The sequence below is a fragment of the Oncorhynchus gorbuscha genome, linkage group LG02 (assembly GCF_021184085.1).
Source record: "Oncorhynchus gorbuscha isolate QuinsamMale2020 ecotype Even-year linkage group LG02, OgorEven_v1.0, whole genome shotgun sequence".
NCBI classification, from domain to species: Eukaryota; Metazoa; Chordata; class Actinopteri; order Salmoniformes; family Salmonidae; genus Oncorhynchus; species Oncorhynchus gorbuscha.
This window is the reverse complement of record NC_060174.1, coordinates 17,274,610-17,299,498: the sequence shown is the minus strand read 5'-3', so window position 1 is coordinate 17,299,498 and position 24,889 is coordinate 17,274,610. Positions and strand designations below refer to the sequence as shown.

Here is a 24,889-nt window from a genome sequence, read left to right as displayed (position 1 = left end):
TGACCACAACAGTGAATCAACCCACCCAGGTGACGCACCCCCAGGGACGGCATGAGAGAGCCCCAGCAAGCCAGTGACTCAGCCCCCGTAACAGGGTAGAGGCAGAGAATCCCAGTGGAAAGAGGGGAACCGGCCAGGCAGAGACAGCAAGGGCGGTTCGTTGCTCCAGAGCCTTTCCGTTCACCTTCCCACTCCTGGGCCAGACTACACTCAATCATATGACCCACTGAAGAGATGAGTCTTCAGTAAAGACTTAAAGGTTGAGACCGAGTTTGCGTCTCTGACATGGGTAGGCAGACCGTTCCATAAAAATGGAGCTCTATAGGAGAAAGCCCTGCCTCCAGCTGTTTGCTTAGAAATTCTAGGGACAATTAGGAGGCCTGCGTCTTGTGACCGTAGCGTACGTGTAGGTATGTACGGCAGGACCACCCGTTAGATAACATACGGAACGGTTCCGGTTTTACTGAAAGAATAAACGTCTTGTTTTCGAGATTATATTTTCCGGATTCGACCATATTAATGACCTATGGCTCGTATTTCTGTGTGTTATGTTATAATTAAGTCTATGATTTGATAGAGCAGTCTGACTGAGCGATGGTAGGCACCAGCAGGCTCGTAAGCATCCATTCAAACAGCACTTTTGTGCGTTTTGCCAGCAGCTCGTCGCTGTGTTTCAAACATTGAGCTGTTTATGATTTCAAGCCTATCAACTCCCGAGATTAGGCTGGTGTAACCGATGTGAAATGGCTAGCTAGTTAGCGCACGCTAATAGCGTTTCAAACGTCACTCGCTCTGAGCCTTCTAGTAGTTGTTCCCCTTGCTCTGCATGGGTAACGCTGCTTCGATGGTGGCTGTTGTCGTTGTGTTGCTGGTTCGAGCCCAGGGAGGATCGAGGAGAGGGACGGAAGCTATACTGTTACACTGGCAATACTAAAGTGCCTATAAGAACATCCAATAGTCAAAAGGTTGATGAAATACAAATGGTATAGAGGGAAATAGTCCTATAATAACTACAACCTAAAACTTCTTACCTGGGAATATTGAAGACTCATGTTAAAAGGAACCACCAGCTTTCATATGTTCTCATGTTCTGAGCAAGGAACTGAAACGTTAGCTTTATACATAGCACATATTGCACTTTTACTTTCTTCTCCAACACTGTTTTTGCATTACCAAATTGAACCAAACAAAATTGAACATCTTTCATTATTTACTTAAGGCTAAATTGATTTTATTGATGTATATTAAATTAAAATAAGTGTTCATTCAGTATTGTTGTAATTGTCATTATTACAAATAAAAAAATAATTACAAAAACCGTCCGATTAATCGGTATCGTTTTTTTTGGTCCTCCAATAATCGGTATCGGCGTTGAAAAATCATAATCGGTCGACCTCTAATTAAAACAGCACTTTACTTCACTTTTCGCACCAAAGTACGTTCATCTCTAGGAGACAGAACTCGTCTCCTTCCTGAGCGGTATGACGGCTGCGTGGTCCCATGGTGTTTATACCTGCGTACTATTGTTTGTACAGATGAACGTGGACCTTCAGGCGTTTGGAAATTGATCCCAAGGATGAACCAGACTTGTGGAGGTGTACAATGATTTTTCTGACGTCTTGGCTGATATCTTTTGATTTTCCCATGATGTCAAGCAGAGAGGCACTGGGTTTGAAGGTAGACTTTGAAATACATCCATAGGTACACCTCCAATTGACTCAAATGATGTCAATTAGCCTATCAGAAGCTTCTAAAGCCATGCCATCATTTTCAGTAATTTTCCAAGCTGTTTAAAGGCACAGTCAACTGAGTGTACAGTGCCTTGCGAAAGTATTTGGCCCCCTTGAACTTTGCGACCTTTTGCCACATTTCAGGCTTCAAACAAAGATATAAAACTGTATTTTTTTGTGAAGAATCAACAACAAGTGGGACACAATCATGAAGTGGAATGACATTTATTGGATATTTCAAACTTTTTTAACAAATCAAAAACTGAAAAATTGGGCGTGCAAAATTATTCAGCCCCTTTACTTTCAGTGCAGCAAACCCTCTCCAGAAGTTCAGTGAGGATCTCTGAATGATCCAATGTTGACCTAAATGACTAATGATGATAAATACAATCCACCTGTGTGTAATCAAGTCTCCGTATAAATGCACCTGCACTGTGATAGTCTCAGAGGTCCGTTAAAAGCGCAGAGAGCATCATGAAGAACAAGGAACACACCAGGCAGGTCCGAGATACTGTTGTGAAGAAGTTTAAAGCCGGATTTGGATACAAAAAGATTTCCCAAGCTTTAAACATCCCAAGGAGCACTGTGCAAGCAATAATATTGAAATGGAAGGAGTATCAGACCACTGCAAATCTACCAAGACCTGGCCGTCCCTCTAAACTTTCAGCTCATACAAGTAGAAGACTGATCAGAGATGCAGCCAAGAGGCCCATGATCACTCTGGATGAACTGCAGAGATCTACAGCTGAGGTGGGAGACTGTCCATAGGACAACAATCTGTCGTATATTGCACAAATCTGGCCTTTATGGAAGAGTGGCAAGAAGAAAGCCATTTCTTAAAGATATCCATAAAAAGTGCTGTTTAATGTTTGCCACAAGCCACCTGGGAGACACACCAAACATGTGGAAGAAGATGCTCTGGTCAGATGAAACCAAAATTGAACTTTTTGGCAACAATGCAAAACGTTATGTTTGGCGTAAAAGAAACACAGCTCATCACCCTGAACACACCATCCCCACTGTCAAACATGGTGGTGGCAGCATCATGGTTTGGGCCTGCTTTTCTTCAGCAGGGACAGGGAAGATGGTTAAAATTGATGGAAAGATGGATGGAGCCAAATACAGGACCATTCTGGAAGAAAACCTGATGGAGTCTGCAAAAGACCTGAGACTGGGACAGAGATTTGTCTTCCAACAAGACAACGATCCAAAACATAAAGCAACATCTACAATGGAATGGTTCAAAAATAAACATATCCAGGTGTTAGAATGACCAAGTCAAAGTCCAGACCTGAATCCAATCGAGAATCTGTGGAAAGAACTGAAAACTGCTGTTCACAAATGCTCTCCATCCAACCTCACTGAGCTCGAGCTGTTTTGCAAGGAGGAATGGGAAAAAATTTCAGTCTCTCGATGTGCAAAACTGATAGAGACATACCCCAAGTGACTTACAGCTGTAATCGCAGCAAAAAGTGGCGCTACAAAGTATTAACTTAAGGGGGCTGAATAATTTTGCACGCCCAATTTCTCAGTTTTTGATTTGTTAAAAAAGTTTGAAATATCCAATAAATGTCGTTCCACTTCATGATTGTGTCCCACTTGTTGTTGATTCTTCACAAAAAAATACAGTTTTATATCTTTATGTTTGAAGCCTGAAATGTGGCAAAAAGTTGCAAAGTTCAAGGGGGCCGAATACTTTCGCAAGGCACTGTATGTAAACTTCTGACCCACAGGAATTGTGATACAGTGAATTATATGTGAAATAATCTGTAAACAATTGTTAGAAAAATTACGTGTCATGCACAAAGTATATGTCCTAACAGACTTGCCCAAACTATAGTTTATCAAGAAATTTGTGGAGTGGTTGAAAAACAAGTTTTAATGACTCCAACCTAAGTGTATGTAAACTTCCGACTTCAACTGTATATAGCCTGTAGTTTATTGGAGATTAATTAATTGAAGATTAAACATAAATTATATTTTATCAAATTGTGATACTCTTAGTTCACTGATACTTTTTTGTACTTCTTTTTGTACTTTATGGCATTTTATTGTAACTCTTTATGTCACTGATGCTAGTAATTTGAGGCTTCTGTTCACACATCAGCTGCATAGCATGTTGACCATACAGGAAGTGGGTGGTGCAATTGAATGTAGCACTAAGCTGACGCACTAGGCTGAGGCTCACTAAGGCAACTTCCGGCGCCGACTGAGATGGCCGCCTCGCTTCGCGTTCCTAGGAAACTATGCAGTTTTTTGTTTTTTTACGTGTTAATTCTTACATTAGTACCCCAGGTCATCTTAGGTTTCATTACATACAGTCGAGAAGAACTACTGAATATAAGATCAGCGTCAACTCACCATCAGTACGACCAAAAATATGTTTTCCGCGACGCGGATCCTGTGTTCTGCCTTACAAACAGGACAACGGAATGGATCGCATGCAGCGACCCAAGGAAACGACTCCGAAAAAGAGGGAAACGCGGCGGTGTTCTGGTCAGACTCCGAAAAAGGGCACATCGCGCACCACTTCCCAGTATTCTTCTTGCCAATGTCCAGTCTCTCGACAACAAGGTTGATGAAATCCGAGCAAGGGTGGCATTCCAGAGGGACATCAGAGACTGCAACGTTCTCTGCTTTACGGAGACATGGCTTACTGGGAAAACGCTATCCAGGGCGGTGCAGCCAACGGGTTTCTCCACGCATCGCGCCGACAGAAACAAACATCTATCTGGTAAGAAGAGTGGAGGGGCGTATGCCTCATGACTAACGGGACATGGTGTGATGAAGGAAACATACAGGAACTCAAATCCTTCTGTTCACCTGATTTAGAATTCCTCACAATCAAATGTAGACCGCATTATCTTCCAAGAGAATTCTCTTCGATTATAATCACAGCCGTATATATCCCCCCAAGCAGACACATCGATGGCTCTGAACGAACTTTATTTAACTCTTTGCAAACTGGAAAACATTTATCCGGAGGCTGCATTCATTGTAGCTGGGGATTTTAACAAAGCCAATCTGAAAACAAGACTCCCTAAATTTTATCAGCATATCGATTGTGCAACCAGGGGTGGTAAAACCTTGGATCATTGTTACTCTAACTTCCGCGACGCATATAATGCCCTGCCCCGCCCCCCTTTCGGAAAAGCTGACCACGACTCCATTTTGCTGATCCCTGCCTACAGACAGAAATTAAAACAAGAGGCTCCCACGCTGAGGTCTGTCCAACGCTGGTCAGACCAAGCTGACCCTACACTCCAAGACTGCTTCCATCACGTGGACTGGGACATGTTTCATATTGCGTCAGATGGGAATATTGACGAATACGCTGATTCGGTGTGCGAGTTCATTAGAACGTGCGTCGAAGATGTCGTTCCCATAGCAACGATAAAAACATTCCCTAACCAGAAACCGTGGATTGATGGCAGCATTCGCGTGAAACTGAAAGCGCGAACCACTGCTTTTAATCAGGGCAAGGTGTCTGGCAACATGACTGAATACAAACAGTGCAGCTATTCCCTCCGTAAGGCTATCAAACAAGCTAAGCGTCAGTACAGAGACAAAGTGGAATCTCAATTCAATGGCTCAGACACAAGAGGCATGTGGCAGGGTCTACAGTCAATCACGGACTACAAGATGAAATCCAGCCCAGTCACGGACCAGGATGTCTTGCTCCCAGGCAGACTAAATAACTTTTTTGCCCGCTTTGAGGACAATACAGTGCCACTGACACGGCCTGCAACGGAAACATGCAGTCTCTCCTTCACTGCAGCCGAGGTGAGTAAGACATTTAAACGTGTTAACCCTCGCAAGGCTGCAGGCCCATACGGCATCCCCAGCCGCGCCCTCCGAGCATGCGCAGACCAGCTGGCCGGTGTGTTTACGGACATATTCAATCAATCCCTATACCAGTCTGCTGTTCCCACATGCTTCAAGAGGGCCACCATTGTTCCTGTTCCCAAGAAAGCTAAGGTAACTGAGCTAAACGACTACCGCCCGTAGCACTCACTTCCGTCATCATGAAGTGCTTTGAGAGACTAGTCAAGGACCATATCACCTCCACCCTACCTGACACCCTAGACCCACTCCAATTTGCTTACCGCCCAAATAGGTCCACAGACGATGCAATCTCAACCACACTGCACACTGCCCTAACCCACCTGGACAAGAGGAATACCTATGTGAGAATGCTGTTCATCGACTACAGCTCGGCATTCAACACCATAGTACCCTCCAAGCTCGTCATCAAGCTCGAGACCCTGGGTCTCGACCCCGCCCTGTGCAACTGGGTACTGGACTTCCTGACGGGCCGCCCCCAGGTGGTGAGGGTAGGCAACAACATCTCCTCCCCGCTGATCCTCAACACGGGGGCCCCACAAGGGTGCGTTCTGAGCCCTCTCCTGTACTCCCTGTTCACCCACGACTGCGTGGCCACGCACGCCTCCAACTCAATCATCAAGTTTGCGGACGACACAACAGTGGTAGGCTTGATTACCAACAACGACGAGACGGCCTACAGGGAGGAGGTGAGGGCCCTTGGAGTGTGGTGTCAGGAAAATAACCTCACACTCAACGTCAACAAAACTAAGGAGATGATTGTGGACTTCAGGAAACAGCAGAGGGAACACCCCCCTATCCACATCGATGGAACAGTAATGGATAGGTTAGCTAGTTTTAAGTTCCTCGGCATACACATCACAGACAAACTGAATTGGTCCACTCACACTGACAGCGTCGTGAAGAAGGCGCAGCAGCGCCTATTCAACCTCAGGAGGCTGAAGAAATTCGGCTTGTCACCAAAAAGCACTCACAAACTTCTACAGATGCACAATCGAGAGCATCCTGGCGGGCTGTATCACCGCCTGGTACGGCAACTGCTCCGCCCTCAACCGTAAGGCTCTCCAGAGGGTAGTGAGGACTGCACAACGCATCACCGGAGGCAAACTACCTGCCCTCCAGGACACCTACACCACCCGTTGTTACAGGAAGGCCATAAAGATCATCAAGGACATCAACCACCCGAACCACTGCCTGTTCACCCCGCTATCATCCAGAAGGCGAGGTCAGTACAGGTGCATCAAAGCTGGGACCGAGAGACTGAAAAACAGATTCTATCTCAAGGCCATCAGACTGTTAAATAGCCACCACTAACATTGAGTGGCTGCTGCCAACACACTGTCATTGACACTGACCCAACTCCAGCCATTTTAATAATGGGAATTGATGGGAAATGATGTAAATATATCACTAGCCACTTTAAACAATGCTACCTTATATAATGTTACTTACCCTACATTATTCATCTCATATGCATATGTATATACGGTACTCTACAACATCGACTGCATCCTTATGTAACACATGTATCACTAGCCACTTTAACTATGCCACTTTGTTTACTTTGTCTACACACTCATCTCATATGTATATACTGTACTCGATACCATCTACTGTATGCTGCTCTGTACCATCACTCATTCATATATCCTTATGTACATGTTCCTTATCCCCTTACACTGTGTATAAGACAGTAGTTTTGGAATTGTTAGTTAGATTACTTGTTGGTTATCACTGCATTGTCGGAACTAGAAGCACAAGCATTTCGCTACACTCGCATTAACATCTGCTAACCATGTGTATGTGACAAATAAAATTGGATTTGATTTGATTTGATTTGATTTGACATTACAAAAAGTACCTCCAACAGTGACCGATCCATAATGGAACCTGTCAATTATTTACCTGCAAGTTACTTATTAACTGAAAATAGATTTCTTTCATTACGAGTACACAAGTAATATTGTCTAGTTGTGGGAGTGAGTTTTTCAGCCCATCCCTTTAATCTGTGCTTTCCAGTTTCAGTTTGAATCCTTCTCTTAAAACAACCTCTTAGCCTGACCCGCATTAACACAGCTACAACCATGTAATTAAACTAGTCTTAGTCGCCCGATACTCAGGTTGTAGAATGGCAGGGAGTGTCTGTATATGCTATTATGAAACCACTGAGCCCAGCCTGGTCTCATAAACTAGACGTAACATAGTAAAGTTAAATCCGGGACACTCAAATGAGTATGATACTGTATGTTACGTTTGGTATGGTTACAGAAAGGAGAGGTGGATGTGTGGGCGTATAATGCGAACGTCTAGCGACCCAAAGGTTGCGTGTTCGAATCTGATCAAGGACAACTTTAACATTTGCACTAATTAGCACTTAGCTACAACTTTTTCGCTACTTTGCAACTATGCAGCATGTTGGGTAACACTTCTCCAAACTCAGTGGTCACCAACCAGTTGATCGCGATCGACTTGTCGATTTCCAAGGCATTTCTTTTTGAATGCCAAACAATTCTGTAAAAAACCTAACGATTAAACCTTGTGTTCCTATTTCATTTTGTTAGTCTCGGGCTGTTGGTGGTAGGTGCAGCCAATTCCGCTGCCCTGCATGCCAGGTAGGCAAACTGTTGCCATTTCATGTGTGTGAAAGTACCAATTCTGCCTTCCCGGTGGGCCTGGTGAAGAAATCAAGTGCACTATGCTACCGCTGGTCAATCAGATTGCTCAGATGACCGAGTCTGCATTAAAGTAGCAGGCATTTTTTTTAAAGGCAACAGCTAAATTAATACTGTGAGATTTCAAAATGTTTAAAACCATGACTAGAGAGAGAATGTCAATGAATACAGCAAAGAGCTGCTGTTTTTACGAGTGAGTTTGTTTAATTTCTTACTCAGCACTGTCAACACTTTGTATTCAACACTTTTATAAGCCATAAAATGTGTGTTCTTCCTATTTCCTCTCAGGGCTACAACAAGCAGTGCAGCAGTAATGAATGAGTAGGAAAGTGTATCTATAGGCTTGCGCTGTTATTATTAGCCCAGCTAACATTAGCGGCAACAAGTCGGAATTTGTAACATTTTATACGTATTGCAAATTCATAACACATTGTACAAATGGCTATTTGTAACATATCATATGAAATGGATGGACATACATTATGAAACGTAATATATGTATTAATTTGTGTATCATACTAAATGGAGAGGGAAAGATTTACTATGTTACATTTACACAAGGTAGTCAAGGTCGCTGAGCCTGGGTAGGTTCCACTTTCAGAACTGACTAATTACATATAAGCTTAACCTGTTAGGTTTCAATGTAATTTGCTGCATCCAGCAACACCTGAACGTTTTTCATAAAAGTGTCGATTTGCTCCATTGCGGAACATTCGGAGTATTCAAAATAAGTGGTCATTGTTCAATCAGTATTGTTGTAATTGTCATTATTACAAATATATTTATATAATTTTTAAAAATTGGCCGATTAAATCGGTATCAACTTTTTTTTGGTCCTCCAATAATCGGTATCGGTGTTGAAAAATCATTATCGGTCGACCTCTACCCTGGAGACCAAATTCATTGAGATTAATAATTTTATAGCCAAAATATCTTCAGACATACTATAGGCCTATTTGAACACAAAAGGCTAAATACAAAAACCTCACTCCCTGCTTATACTGTTTGTATGATGAATCTTCACAGAGTTTTTTTTCCATAAAGAAGATCTGCTAATTTCTCCCGAGAGACAGCAGCCTTCTGTCTGTCTGGGAGAAATGTAGCCCTGACCTCATCATCATGATGTTTTTTTACTGAGACTTCTCCAAAAAAACAGAGAGAAAAAAAGGGCTGAAATAGCAGAAGCAAAAAGTGCTTTGTGCGAGGCAGGTTACTCGTCTCCCAGTCTTCAGAGAGTATCTCCTATCACAGCCAATCGTATTAATCGGTCAGATCATGACTAAGGCCTATAGGCTATGGTGGTTAACTCACTTCCTGTTTTATGTAACAAAAAGGTGAGCGAACACTGTCCTGGGGTCATTTCATCTTGTTCTTCAACTACTAAAGTAAGTTGGGCTGATTTCTATAAAATAATTAACACTGTGGCACACTAGTTAGGCTACTGTGTTTTATTTATTTTTTATTTTTTTATTTCACCTTTATTTAACCAGGTAGGCTAGTTGAGAACAAGTTCTCATTTGCAACTGCGACCTGGCCAAGATAAAGCATAGCAGTGTGAAAAGACAACACAGAGTTACACATGGAGTAAACAATTAGCATAGCAAACAATGACCCATGTGTTACCAGTGTTAAAACATTTGCACAATATACAGAACGGAGCTATCAGGTACTTTATTATTTGAAATATTTGAGATATAAAATAAACATCTGAATTCCTCTGTGTGTTCCGATCTCCAGGGTCGGCATCACTCGCTCTGAGACTTGGATTAGTTGATCCCCTTGCTCGGCTTTTGTGGAGCGATGGGTAACGCTGCTTCGAGAGTGGCTGTTGACGATGTGTTCCTGGTTCGAGCCCAGGTAGGGGCGAGGAGAGGGACGGAAACCATACTGTTACACTGGCAATACTAAAGTGCCTATAAGAACGTCCAATAGTCAAAGGGATATGAAATACAAATCGTATAGAGAGAAATTGTCTTATAAATCCTATAACTATAACCTAAAACTTCTTACCTGGGAATATTGAAGACTCCTGTTAAAAGGAACCACCAGCTTTCATATGTTCTGAGCAAAGAACTTCAACGTTAGCTTTTTTACATGGCACATATTGCACTTTTACTTTCTTCTCCAACACTTTGTTTTTGCATTATTTCAACCAAATTGAACGTTTCATTTTATTTGAGGCTAAAACTTTTCTTAAAAAAAAAAAAATTCAACCAGGTAGGCTTTTTAACCAGGTAGGCTAGTTGAGAACAAGTTCTCATTTGCAACTGCGACCTGGCCAAGATAAAGCATAGCAGTGTGAACAGACAACAACACAGAGTTACACATGGAGTAAACAATAAACAAGTCAAGAACACAGTAGAAAAAAGGTCTATATACATTGTGTGCAAAAGGCATGAGGAGGTAGGCAAATAATTACAATTTAGCAGGTTAACCTCTTGCTCCTACCTGACACGCAGGCGTCCCATCTAGACATCTGGAAATGCAAATGCGCTATGCTAAATGCTAATAGTACTAGTTAAAACTCAAACGTTCATTAAAATACACATGCAGGGTATTGAATTAAAGCTACACTCGTTGTGAATCCAGGCAACAAGTCAGATTTTTAAAATTCTTTTCGGCGAAAGCATGAGAAGCTATTATCTGATAGCATGTAACACCCCAAAAGACCCGCAGGGGACGTAAACAAAATAATTAGCATAGTCGTCGCTACACAAACCGCACAAATAAAATATAAAACATTCATTACCTTTGACCATCTTCTTTGTTGGCACTCCTAGATGTCCCATAATCACTATTGGGTCTTTTTTCCGATTAAATCGGCTATAATCATATATAGCCTAGATATCGATCTATGAAGACTGTGTGATAAATGGAAAAAAATAGCGTCTTATAACGTAACGTCATTTTTTTAAATTAAAAAAGTCGATGATAAACTTTCACAAAACACTTCAAAATACTTTTGTAATGCAATTTTAGGTATTGGTACACGTTAATAAGCGATCAAATTGATCACGAGGCGATGTATATTCTTTAGCTGTCCGTCTGGAAATAATGTCCGGGTAAATCTCAACCAAAATATCTGGTCGGAGACCTGAACAAATGGCTTGTCTCTTCTTCGTTTGACCAAGAAACAAAGCCTAGGCAAATGACAAGACTGTTGACATCGTGTGGAGGCTGTAGGTATTGCAACCTCAGCCCCATTTATTGTGGTTCGCCTTTATCAATGGGTTGAAGTGGCGGATGGATATATATTTCCATTTTCAGTGATCAGATTTTCCTGCGCTTTTCGATGAAACGCACGTTCTGTTATAGTCACAGCCGTGATTGAACCAGTTTTATAAATGTCTGAGTGTTTTCTATCCACACATACTAATCATATGCATATACTATATTCCTGGCATGAGCAGCAGGGCGCTGAAATGTTGTGCGATTTTTAACAGAATGTTCGAAAAAGTAGGGTGTAGGAGTAACAGGCTAACACTGGAGTGATAAATGATCAGATGGTCATGTGCAGGTAGAGATACTGGTGTGCAAAAGAGCAGAAAAGTAAATAAATAAAAACAGTATGGGGATGAGTTAGGTAAATTGGGTGGGCTATTTACCGATAGACGCCGACTGAGATGGCCGCCTCGCTTCGCGTTCCTAGGAAACTATGCAGTTTTTTGTTTTTTTACGTGTTATTTCTTACATTAGTACCCCAGGTCATCTTAGGTTTCATTACATACAGTCGAGAAGAACTACTGAATATAAGATCAGCGTCAACTCACCATCAGTACGACCAAGAATATGTTTTCCGCGACGCGGATCCTGTGTTCTGCCTTACAAACAGGACAACGGAATGGATCGCATGCAGCGACCCAAGGAAACGACTCCGAAAAAGAGGGAAACGCGGCGGTGTTCTGGTCAGACTCCGAAAAAGGGCACATCGCGCACCACTTCCCAGTATTCTTCTTGCCAATGTCCAGTCTCTCGACAACAAGGTTGATGAAATCCGAGCAAGGGTGGCATTCCAGAGGGACATCAGAGACTGCAACGTTCTCTGCTTTACGGAAACATGGCTTACTGGAAAGACGCTATCCAGGGCGGTGCAGCCAACGGGTTTCTCCACGCATCGCGCCGACAGAAACAAACATCTCTCTGGTAAGAAGAGTGGCGGGGCGTATGCCTCATGACTAACGGGACATGGTGTGATGAAGGAAACATACAGGAACTCAAATCCTTCTGTTCACCTGATTTAGAATTCCTCACAATCAAATGTAGACCGCATTATCTTCCAAGAGAATTCTCTTCGATTATAATCACAGCCGTATATATCCCCCCCAAGCAGACACATCGATGGCTCTGAACGAACTTTATTTAACTCTTTGCAAACTGGAAAACATTTATCCGGAGGCTGCATTCATTGTAGCTGGGGATTTTAACAAAGCCAATCTGAAAACAAGACTCCCTAAATTTTATCAGCATATAGATTGCGCAACCAGGGGTGGTAAAACCTTGGATCATTGTTACTCTAACTTCCGCGACGCATATAAGGCCCTGCCCCGCCCCCCTTTCGGAAAAGCTGACCACGACTCCATTTTGCTGATCCCTGCCTACAGGCAGAAATTAAAACAAGAGGCTCCCACGCTGAGGTCTGTCCAACGCTGGTCAGACCAAGCTGACTCTACACTCCAAGACTGCTTCCATCACGTGGACTGGGACATGTTTCGTATTGCGTCAGATGGGAATATTGACAAATACGCTGATTCGGTGTGCGAGTTCATTAGAACGTGCGTCGAAGATGTCGTTCCCATAGCAACGATAACAACATTCCCTAACCAGAAACCGTGGATTGATGGCAGCATTCGCGTGAAACTGAAAGCGCGAACCACTGCTTTTAATCAGGGCAAGGTGTCTGGCAACATGACTGAATACAAACAGTGCAGCTATTCCCTCCGTAAGGCTATCAAACAAGCTAAGCGTCAGTACAGAGACAAAGTGGAATCTCAATTCAATGGCTCAGACACAAGAGGCATGTGGCAGGGTCTACAGTCAATCACGGACTACAAGATGAAATCCAGCCCAGTCACGGACCAGGATGTCTTGCTCCCAGGCAGACTAAATAACTTTTTTGCCCGCTTTGAGGACTATACAGTGCCACTGACACGGCCTGCAATGGAAACATGCGGTCTCTCCTTCACTGCAGCCGCGGTGAGTAAGACATTTAAACGTGTTAACCCTCGCAAGGCTGCAGGCCCAGACGGCATCCCCAGCCGCGCCCTCAGAGCATGCGCAGACCAGCTGGCCGGTGTGTTTACGGACATATTCAATCAATCCCTATACCAGTCTGCTGTTCCCACATGCTTCAAGAGGGCCACCATTGTTCCTGTTCCCAAGAAAGCTAAGGTAATTGAGCTAAACGACTACCGCCCCGTAGCACTCACTTCCGTCATCATGAAGTGCTTTGAGAGACTAGTCAAGGACCATATCACCTCCACCCTACCTGACACCCTAGACCCACTCCAATTTGCTTACCGCCCAAATAGGTCCACAGACGATGCAATCTCAACCACACTGCACACTGCCCTAACCCACCTGGACAAGAGGAATACCTATGTGAGAATGCTGTTCATCGACTACAGCTCGGCATTCAACACCATAGTACCCTCCAAGCTCGTCATCAAGCTCGAGACCCTGGGTCTCGACCCCGCCCTGTGCAACTGGGTACTGGACTTCCTGACGGGCCGCCCCCAGGTGGTGAGGGTAGGCAACAACATCTCCTCCCCGCTGATTCTCAACACGGGGGCCCCACAAGGGTGCGTTCTGAGCCCTCTCCTGTACTCCCTGTTCACCCACGACTGCGTGGCCACGCACGCCTCCAACTCAATCATCAAGTTTGCGGACGACACAACAGTGGTAGGCTTGATTACCAACAACGACGAGACGGCCTACAGGGAGGAGGTGAGGGCCCTCGGAGTGTGGTGTCAGGAAAATAACCTCACACTCAACGTCAACAAAACTAAGGAGATGATTGTGGACTTCAGGAAACAGCAGAGGGAACACCCCCCTATCCACATCGATGGAACAGTAGAGGAGAGGGTAGCTAGTTTTAAGTTCCTTGGCATACACATCACAGACAAACTGAATTGGTCCACTCACACTGACAGCGTCGTGAAGAAGGCGCAGCAGCGCCTATTCAACCTCAGGAGGCTGAAGAAATTTGGCTTGTCACCAAAAGCACTCACAAACTTCTACAGATGCACAATCGAGAGCATCCTGGCGGGCTGTATCACCGCCTGGTACGGCAACTGCTCCGCCCTCAACCGTAAGGCTCTCCAGAGGGTAGTGAGGACTGCACAACGCATCACCGGGGGCAAACTACCTGCCCTCCAGGACACCTACACCACCCGTTGTTACAGGAAGGCCATAAAGATCATCAAGGACATCAACCACCCGAACCACTGCCTGTTCACCCCGCTATCATCCAGAAGGCGAGGTCAGTACAGGTGCATCAAAGCTGGGACCGAGAGACTGAAAAACAGCTTCTATCTCAAGCCCATCAGACTGTTAAACAGCCACCACTAACATTGAGTGGCTGCTGCCAACACACTGTCATTGACACTGACCCAACTCCAGCCATTTTAATAATGGGAATTGATGGGAAATGATGTAAATATATCACTAGCCACTTTAAACAATGCTACCTTATATAATGTTACTTATCCTACATTATTCATCTCATATGCATATGTATATACTGTACTCTACATCATCGACTGCATCCTTATGTAACATATGTATCACTAGCCACTTTAACTATGCCACTTTGTTTACTTTGTCTACACACTCATCTCATATGTATATACTGTACTCGATACCATCTACTGTATGCTGCTCTGTACCATCACTCATTCATATATCCTTATGTACATGTTCCTTATCCCCTTACACTGTGTATAAGACAGTAGTTTTGGAATTGTTAGTTAGATTACTTGTTGGTTATCACTGCATTGTCGGAACTAGAAGTACAAGCATTTCGCTACACTCGCATTAACATCTGCTAACCATGTGTATGTGACAAATAAAATTTGATTTGATTTGATTTGATTTGAATAAGACTATGTACAGCTGCAACGATCGGTTAGCTGCTCAGATAGCAGATGTTTGAAGTTGGTGAGGGAGATAAAAGTCTCCAACTTCAGCGATTTTTGCAATTTGTTCCAGTCACAGGCAGCAGAGAACTGGAAGGAAAGGCGGCCAAATGAAGTGTTGGCTTTAGGGATGATCAGTGAGATACACCTGCTGGAGCGCATGCTACGGGTGGGTGTTGCCATCGTGACCTGTGAACTGAGATAAGGCGGAGCTTTACCTAGCATGGACTTGTAGACGACCTGGAGCCAGTGAGTCTGGTGACGAATATGTAGTGAGGGCCAGCCGACTAGAGCATACAAGTTGCAGTGGTGGGTGGTATAAGGTGCTTTAGTAACAAAACGGATGGCACTGTGATAAACTGCATCCAGTTTGCTGAGTAGAGTATTGGAAGCTATTTTGTAGATGACATCGCCGAAGTCGAGGATTGGTAGGATAGTCAGTTTTACTAGGGTAAGTTTGGCGGCGTGAGTGAAGGAGGCTTTGTTGCGAAACAGAAAGCCGACTCTAGATTTGATTTTAGATTGGAGATGTTTGATATGAGTCTGGAAGGAGAGTTTACAGTCTAGCCAGACACCTAGGTACTTATAGATGTCCACATGTTCTAGGTCAGAACCATCCAGGGTGGTGATGCTAGTCGGGCGTGCGGGTGCAGGCAGCGATAGGTTGAAAAGCATGCATTTGGTTTTACTAGCGTTTAAGAGCAGTTGGAGCCCACGGAAGGAGTGTTGTATGGCATTGAAGCTCGTTTGGAGGTTAGATAGCACAGTGACCAAGGAAGGGCCAGAAGTATACAGAATGGTGTAGTTTGCATAGAGTTGGATCAAGGAATCGCCCGCAGCAAGAGCAACGTCATTGATATATGCAGAGAAAAGAGTCGGCCCCAGAATTGAACCCTGTGGCACCCCCATAGAGACTGCCAGAGGACCGGACAACATGCCCTCCGATTTGACTCACTGAACTCTGTCTGCAAAGTAGTTGGTGAACCAGGCAAGGCAGTCATTAGAAAAACCGAGGCTACTGAGTCTGCCAATAAGGATATGATTACTGACAGAGTCGAAAGCTTTGGCCAGGTCGATGAAGACGGCTGCACAATACTGTCTTTTATTGATGGTGGTTATGATTTTTCGTTTAGTACCTTGAGCGTGGCTGAGGTGCACCCGTGACCGGCTCGGAAACCAGATTGCACAGCGGAGAAGGTACAGTGGGATTCGAGATGGTCAGTGATCTGTTTGTTGACTTGGCTTTCGAAGATCTTAGATAGGCAGGGCAGGATGGGCATAGGTCTGTAACAGTTTGGGTCCAGGGTGTCTCCCCCTTTGAAGAGGGGGATGACCGCGGCAGCTTTCCAATCCTTGGGGATCTCGGACGATACGAAAGAGAGGTTGAACAGGCTGGTAATAGGGGTTGCGACAATGGCGGCGGATAGTTTCAGAAATAGAGGGTCCAGATTGTCAAGCCCAGCTGATTTGTATGGGTCCAGGTTTTGAAGCTGTTTCAGAACATCTGCTATCTGGATTTGGGTAAAGGAGAAGCTGGGGAGGCTTGGGCGAGTAGCTGCGGAGGGGAGGGGGCTGTCGGCCGAGGTTGGAGTAGCCAGGAGGAAGGTATGGACAGCCGTTGAGAAATGCTTGTTGAAGTTTTCGATTATCATGGATTTATCGGTGGTGACCGTGTTACCTAGCCTCAGTGCAGTGGGCAGCTGGGAGGAGGTGCTCTTGTTCTCCATGGACTTTACAGTGTCCCAGAACCTTTTGGAGTTTGTGCTACAGGATGCACATTTCTGCTTGAAAAAGCTGGCTTTTCCTTTCCTGACTGACTGTGTGTATTGGTTCCTGACTTCCCTGAACAGTTGCATATCGCGGGGACTATTCGCTGCTATTACAGTCTGCCACAGGATGTTTTTGTGCTGGTCGAGGGCAGTCAGGTCTGGAGTGAACCAAGGGCTATATCTGTTCTTAGTTCTGCATTTTTTGAACGGAGCATGCTTATCTAAGATGGTGAGGAAGTTACTTTTAAAGAATGACCAGGCATCCTCAACTGACGGGATGAGGTCAATATCCTTCCAGGATACCCGGGCCAGGTCGATTAGAAAGGCCTGCTTGCAGAAGTGTTTTTAGGGAGCGTTTGACAGTGATGAAGGGTGGTCGTTTGACCGCGGACCCATAGCGGATACAGGCAATGAGGCAGTGATCGCTGAGATCCTGATTGAAGACATTGGAGGTGTATATGGAGGGCCAGTTGGTCAGGATAATGTCCAAGAGGGTGCCCATGTTTACATATTTAGGGTTGTACCTGGTGGGTTACTTGATTATTTTTTTTAGATTGAGGGCATCTAGCTTAGATTGTAGGACTGCCGGGGCGTTAAGCATATCCCAGTTTAGGTCACCTAATAGAACAAACTCTGAAGCTAGATTGGGGGCGATCAATTCACAAATTGTGTCCAGGGCACAGCTGGGAGCTGAGGGGGGTCAGTAGCAGGCGGCAACAGTAAGAGACTTGTTTCTGAAGAGATTATTATAATTTTTTAAATTAGAAGTTCAAACTGTTTGGGTATGGACCTGAAAAGTATGACATTACTTTTCAGGCTATCTCTGCAGTAGACTGCAACTCCTCCCCCTTTGGCAGTTCTATCTTGACGGAAAATGTTATAGTTGGGTATGGAAATCTCAGAATTTTTGGTGGCCTTCCTAAACCAGGATTCAGACATGGCAAGGACATCAGGGTTGGCAGAGTGTGCTAAAGCAGTGAGTAAAACCAACTTGGGGAGGCGGCTCCTGATGTTGACATGCATGAAACCAAGGCTTTTTCGATCACAGAAGTCATCAAATGAGGGTGCCTGGGGACATGCAGGGCCTGGGTTTACCTCCACATCACCCACGGAACAGAGGAGGAGTAGGATGAGGGTGCGGCTAAAGGCGATCAAAACTGGTCGCCTAGAGCATTCGGGACAAAGAATAAAAGGAGCAGATTTCTGGGCGTGGTAGAATATATTCAGGGCATAATGCGCAGATGGGGGTACGGTGGGGTGCGGGTACAGCGGAGGCAAGCCCAGGCACTGGGTGATGATAAGAGAGGTTGTAACTCTGGACATGCTGGTTGTAATGGGTGAGGTCACCGCATGTGTGGGAGGTGGGACAAAGGAGGTATCAGAGGTATGTAGAGTGGAACTAGGGGCTCCATTGTAAACTAAAACAATGATAACTAACCTGAACAACAGTATACAAGGCATACTGATATTTGAGAGAGACATACAGCGAGGCATAAAGTAATCGCAGGTGTTGATTGGGTGAGCTAGCTAAAACAACAGGTGAGACAACAACAGCTAATCAGCTAACACAACAACAGCAGGTAAAATGGCGATGACTAGGCAGAGAGGGTCGAGTTCGCGGCTGGGGCCGACAGATAAAAAATAGATAAACAGAATGGAGTACCGTGATTAATGCACAGTCCAAGGCATCAGCTATGTAGCCAAGTGATCATAGTGTCCAGAAGGCAGCAGTAGATGGAATGGGGAAGCCGCCACTACGCTTGCACGCGGGTGACACGCATTTAAAGTTAGTAGTCCGGGGCTAGTAGGAGCGTCTGCTCCGATGGAGGCCGGTTGAAGGCACAGCGGATGGAGTATTCGTCGGCAGACTAGTCACGGTTAACTGGTGCTAGCTTCGTGGCAGTGGCGTTAGCCAATATAGCCAATCGGTAGCAGCGGTGATCCGGTGCCAAGGTCCAGAGTTTACAGCAAGGATCCGGTGGAGTACATGGGTCTAGCCATGCATGAGTGGGGTTCGGGTGAACAGCTGAGTAAGCCGGGAGGTGGGTCTCAGGGATAGCTTCGGTACTGGGTGCCACGGTGAGTGCAAGCTAGCTGTGAGCTAACTAGCTGCGAGCTAGCTGTGAAGATCAGAAGTAGTGGTCCAGGGATTACGTCAGGAATCCGGCGTTGTTGTGGAGAGACAGTCCGATACTGGTAGACTGGCGAGTATTATCCAGGCTAAAAACAGGACTGGTATCTGTGCCGAAGGTAAAAGCCGCTAGCAGTGGCTAACAATGACTAAATAGCTTGTAGCTAATTAGCTGGTTAGCTTCTGGACGTTCTTGAATGTATTCTAAAATTAAAAATAATAGGGATTCCGTATCACAGTGGCTGAGGCAGGTTACTGGAAGGTATAATCGAATTAAAAATCTAAAAGAGATTGAAAATAAAATTGAAATATACATTCAAAAATACAAAAGTACACAAGAGGACGAACAAAATACGTCTTCACTGCTACGCCATCTTGGATAATATACTGTTACACTGGCAATACTAAAGTGCCTATAAGAACATCCAATATGTATTATACACTGCTCAAAAAAATAAAGGGAACACTTAAACCACACAATGTAACTCCAAGTCAATTACACTTCTGTGAAATCAAACTGTCCACTTTGGAAGCAACACTGTTTGACAATACATTTCACATGCTGTTGTTCAAATGGAATAGACAACAGGTGGAAATTATAGGCAATTAGCAAGACACCCCCAATAAAGGAGTGGTTCTGCAGGTGGGGACCACAGACCACTTCTCAGTTCCTATGCTTCCTGGCTGATGTTTTGGTCACTTTTGAATGCTGGCGGTGCTATCACTCTAGTGGCAGCATGAGACAGAGTCTACAACCCACACAAGTGGCTCAGTTAGTGCAGCTCATCCAGGATGGCACACCAATGCGAGCTGTGGCAAGGTTTGCTGTGTCTGTCAGCGTAGTGTCCAGAGCATGGAGGCGCTACCAGGAGACAGGCCAGTACATCAGGAGATGTGGAGGAGGCCGTAGGAGGGCAACAACCCAGCAGCAGGACCGCTACCTCCACCTTTCTTCTAAGGAGGAGCAGGAGGAGCACTGCAGGAGGAGCACTGCCAGAGCCCTGCAAAATGACCTCCAGCAGGCCAGAAATGTGCATGTGTCTGCTCAAATGGTTAGAAACAGACTCCATGAGGGTGGTATGAGGGCCCGACGTCCACAGGTGGGGGTTGTGCTTAAAGACCAACACCGTGCAGGATGTTTGGCATTTGCCAGAGAACACCAAGATTGGCAAATTCGCCACTGGCGCCCTGTGCTCTTCACAGATGAAAGCAGGTTCACACTGAGCACATGTGACAGACGTGACAGAGTCTGAAGACGCTGTGGAGAACCTTCTGCGTGTGATTGACTTGGAGTTACATTGTGTTGTTTAAGTGTTCCCTTTATTTTTTTGAGCAGTGTAGAAAACATTATAAAGAAATGCACCATGTATAGAATGCGAGACAGCTTAGAAAAATAAATGTTGAAGTTAACAAACCAAAAACCATAACACAGCGAAAACTGAAGTTTTTCACCGGATACAAATAATTCGTAGACTGTAAATTGTCTGGAGGAAGCCAGAACAAATATTTGAAAATAATAATTTAATCCTTGTTTACATTTGTGTACGGTCAGGTGTCTATTATGCATAGGAATACATGAATAGATTCTTAAATAAAAATATCTTGGAGCTGATTTCCTGGTGTTTTTCCAGTCCAGTACAACAAAAAATATATATTTTAAATTGCCTCAACTTTGGGGGGCCAAACAAAGCCACCCTTGTGCCAAATTCAGCCCGCGAGTTGGGTGAACATTGCTTTGTCCTCAATGTCACTCAGAAAAAAATTCCAATGTCCGCCTGGTAATGGTTCTGTTCAAAACGATTGTAAAGTAATTTTGGTTCCAACACCTGGTTCCAGCTCTTGAGGTGTAACAATGCAGTACTGTAGAGAGTACATTAATTCATACAAATGTGATTCATCCATGCACATCCATTTTCTAGGTCTTTGAGGAAACAAATAGTTCTCTCCGATGTGTGGTCCTGAATGATTAGCTAGCTGAATTTGCTATTTTTCTGACATGCAGAATTTGATTTATTGAGCTACAGTTAACGTTAGCTGAGAAATATATAGGTGTGCATATATACGGAAGATAATTAGCCAAACAGTTAACACCCACTACAAAAAGTTTTAATATCTAATTTATATAACATGAAACTGTCATGCGTTTTGGTTCGATGCAATACGATTCGATGCATTTACACATTCAATTCTAAATTAAAATCTTCAGCTGATGGAACTCATGAGCTGGGCCTCTGAGGTGTGTGTGTGAACTATGTATATGTCTATGGTGTATGTAAGCACCTGAACTGAGCCATAAGGGAAACTACCACCCCACTGTCAGTTAGCTTTTTTTGTCCCCCCTCCCCCGAACACACTTTTAATCTGGAATGTTATTGTGTGTAGATTGATGAGGAAAATTATTAATTTAATCCATTTTAGAATAAGCCTGTAATGTAACAATGTAGAAAAACTCAAGGGGTCTGAATACTTTCTGAATGCACTGTATACTGATGGTTTCAAGCAAAACTACTAAAACTATTGCTGATGGTGAAACCCGAACATTCAAAATAAAGTAATGTAGTCCCTGATCTGCATTTTCTAACGTAAGCCCTGATCTGCATTTTATAACGTAAGCCCTGATCTGCATTTTATAACGTAAGCCCTGATCTGCATTGGCTGGTAGAATGTATTTTTTCTTAGAATGTCTATTCTTACCAGCCACTTTTTGCGGGTGGTCACACAGAGCATTTGGGAACAGTTCCCCGCCCCACCCCCTAATCCAAAGCCCACAGTTAAAGAATGATATATATATTTCTGTGCGTCAGCTATGTAGGAGATAATCTCAATGCTACAGTGGTGAAAGCAGGGTGGGGTACAGCATAGGTTTTATATTTGGTTCAAACAATGGAGAGAAAGATGGAGACCACTGGAACAGCTCTAAATCAAATCAAATCAAATTGTATTTGTCACATACACATGGTTAGCAGATGTTAATGCGAGTGTAGCAAAATGCTTTTGCTTCTAGTTCCGACAATGCAGTAATAACCAACAAGTAATCTAGCTAACAATTCCAAAACTACTACCTTATAGACACAAGTGTAAGGGGATAAAGAATATGTACATAAAGATATGTGAGTGAGTGATGGTACAGAGCGGCATAGGCAAGATACAGTAGATGGTATTGAGTGCAGTATATACATATGAGATGAGTATGTAAACAAAGTGGCATAGTTAAAGTGGCTAGTGATACATGTATTACATAAGGATGCAGTAGATGATATGGAGTACAGTATATACATATTACATTTACATTACATTTAAGTCATTTAGCAGACGCTCTTATCCAGAGCGACTTACAAATTGGTGCATTCACCTTATACATATGAGATGAATAATGTAGGGTATGTAAACATTATATTAGGTAGCATTGTTTAAAGTGGCTAGTGATATATTTGACATAATTTCCCATCAATTCCCATTATTAAAGTGGCTGGAGTTGAGTCAGTGTGTTGGCAGCAGCCACTCAATGTTAGTGGTGGCTGTTTAACAGTCTGATGGCCTTGAGATAGAAGCTGTTTTTCAGTCTCTCGGTCCCAGCTTTGATGCACCTGTACTGACCTCGCCTTCTGGATGATAGCGGGGTGAACAGGCAGTGGCTCGGGTGGTTGTTGTCCTTGATGATTGAGTTGGAGGTGTGCTTGGCCACGCAGTCGTGGGTGAACAGGGAGTACAGGAGAGGGCTCAGAACGCACCCTTGTGGGGCCCCAGTGTTGAGGATCAGCGGGGTGGAAATGTTGTTGCCTACCCTCACCACCTGGGTATCTCTGGTATCTACTTCTGTCTGTTTGTCTCATGTTCTGTGTTCTTTTGGCTGGTAAATATTGGGCATCCACCAGCCAAGTAAATTTCCCACCCTGGATTAGAGTTGTCTCCTGCTGTAGTTTAGGCTACTTTTATTCTGTTAAAACACCCTTTTCAACAAAAATATATCTAGCAAATTACATTTGTTGTCACTCAACTAATATTGCACAAGCAATTTACAAATATTAGAATGTTGACGGTGATGCGCAGATCAGGAATAGGCCTACCTTGTTGGTCTGTGCAGTGCTCGCAGTTTGACTAGGCTACTGATATTGACTGGGGTTGTTCGACATGCAAATGGACTTGTAGATCAATGACTGTCAACACAATTACATGCTTAGTTCGACACTGAAGTAGAGGACGCAGTGATCTCAAAAGATGAGGTATCTTTAGAATGTAGAAAGTCATTAGAGCAAAACATTTTACTGAGCTAGTGATTCGTAACATTTGAATCTAATTTCTGACCGACGCATGCTACATTTAGATCGGTTTGGTGTCCCACAGATGATACCATCAAATGTTTCAATTATGAGTGTATTGGTAAATGTTACATCCCTAATGCATAATCTTTTTCTAAATGCCTCAGTACTACTTTGAGGATAGAATGAATGGTGCTGACTTGAGTTGTCAGGAAGGTACAGTCGGACCTAACGTTTGATCATTTCCAGAGTAACCGAAAGATGCAGAGACTTTGCACAGTTTGACATACATTTTAATCATTGGTTTTTGTTTGGCATACATTTTCAAGTGAAAAATCAGTCTCGGCATCATTCTGTTATCGTGAAATTGCCTTTTAGTAGCTGCTGTTGATGCTGTTAGGCAGCATATCGGCAATCAGGCCATCTTTGCCTCACCAGTTCCAAGCGGCTGTTTATGCCCTCATTATGGCCAGTTTTTGTGTGTCTTTTTTTTAATGATGAGACGTGAGATTACTACTCTCATGAAATGTAATTTTATTCACATATTTAATGACTGTAAATACTTAATTTTCTGTTTGATTTCCTCGCCATCTCTGTTTTACACATCGATAAACAAACACAAGTTATGTTTAGCTAAGTACCTTTTTTTTTCCTAAGTGAAAGTGGGGATTTCAAAAATTCTATTGTAACAGCATGACTTGAAGGCGATATTCCTTTAGTCAGTGAAATATATGGTCATACAGTGATATAATGAGCTTGTCATCTACTCTAGATTAAGTGGCAGCATTTGATGTTTATGTAATTATTGTCAATCCAGGTTTCCACTGGGAATTTGCTAGCCATCTTGAATCGCCATTACCAAGACCTGACCTGCCTTCGCTTCACTGACGACAGCAGCCATTTTATCTCAGGATGCAAAGACAACCTGGCACTGGTCTGGAGTCTGGCCAGGTACAAACCGCTTTTACACTGGATTCTGCTCACTGTAACACAGAGTATTTGCTAACATTGTACTTGAACCTGCGGTGATAGGATCTACATAACAAATGTCATGGCAGCTGATGTCAGCTTATGATAACTGAGTTGACAAGCCATTTAGGTCCCCTAATTAATACAAACTAGCTAGTTTATGTAGGCCTTAAGATGGAAAGTTCAACTAAAGTGCTACAGAATATTGTTATCATAATTTCAGTTAGATGTTAATGCAAATATGCTACATTAAGTTTCATTTAGACTTCATCAGGATTATTTGAGTTTTCTTGTACTAGGGGAGAGACTTTTGCAGGAAGGTTTAAAATCAGCTGCCAGAAATACATTCAAACCTCTGCCAGAATTAGTGTCTTTAACACCTG

The 24,889-nt window shown here is 43.7% G+C and overlaps 1 pseudogene; it reads left to right on the top strand.

Moving 5' to 3' along the window:
- Window positions 1-18,380: 18,380 nt before the first annotated feature.
- The window catches only part of LOC123989567, a 103,540-nt pseudogene continuing 97,031 nt past the window's right edge, over window positions 18,381-24,889 (top strand).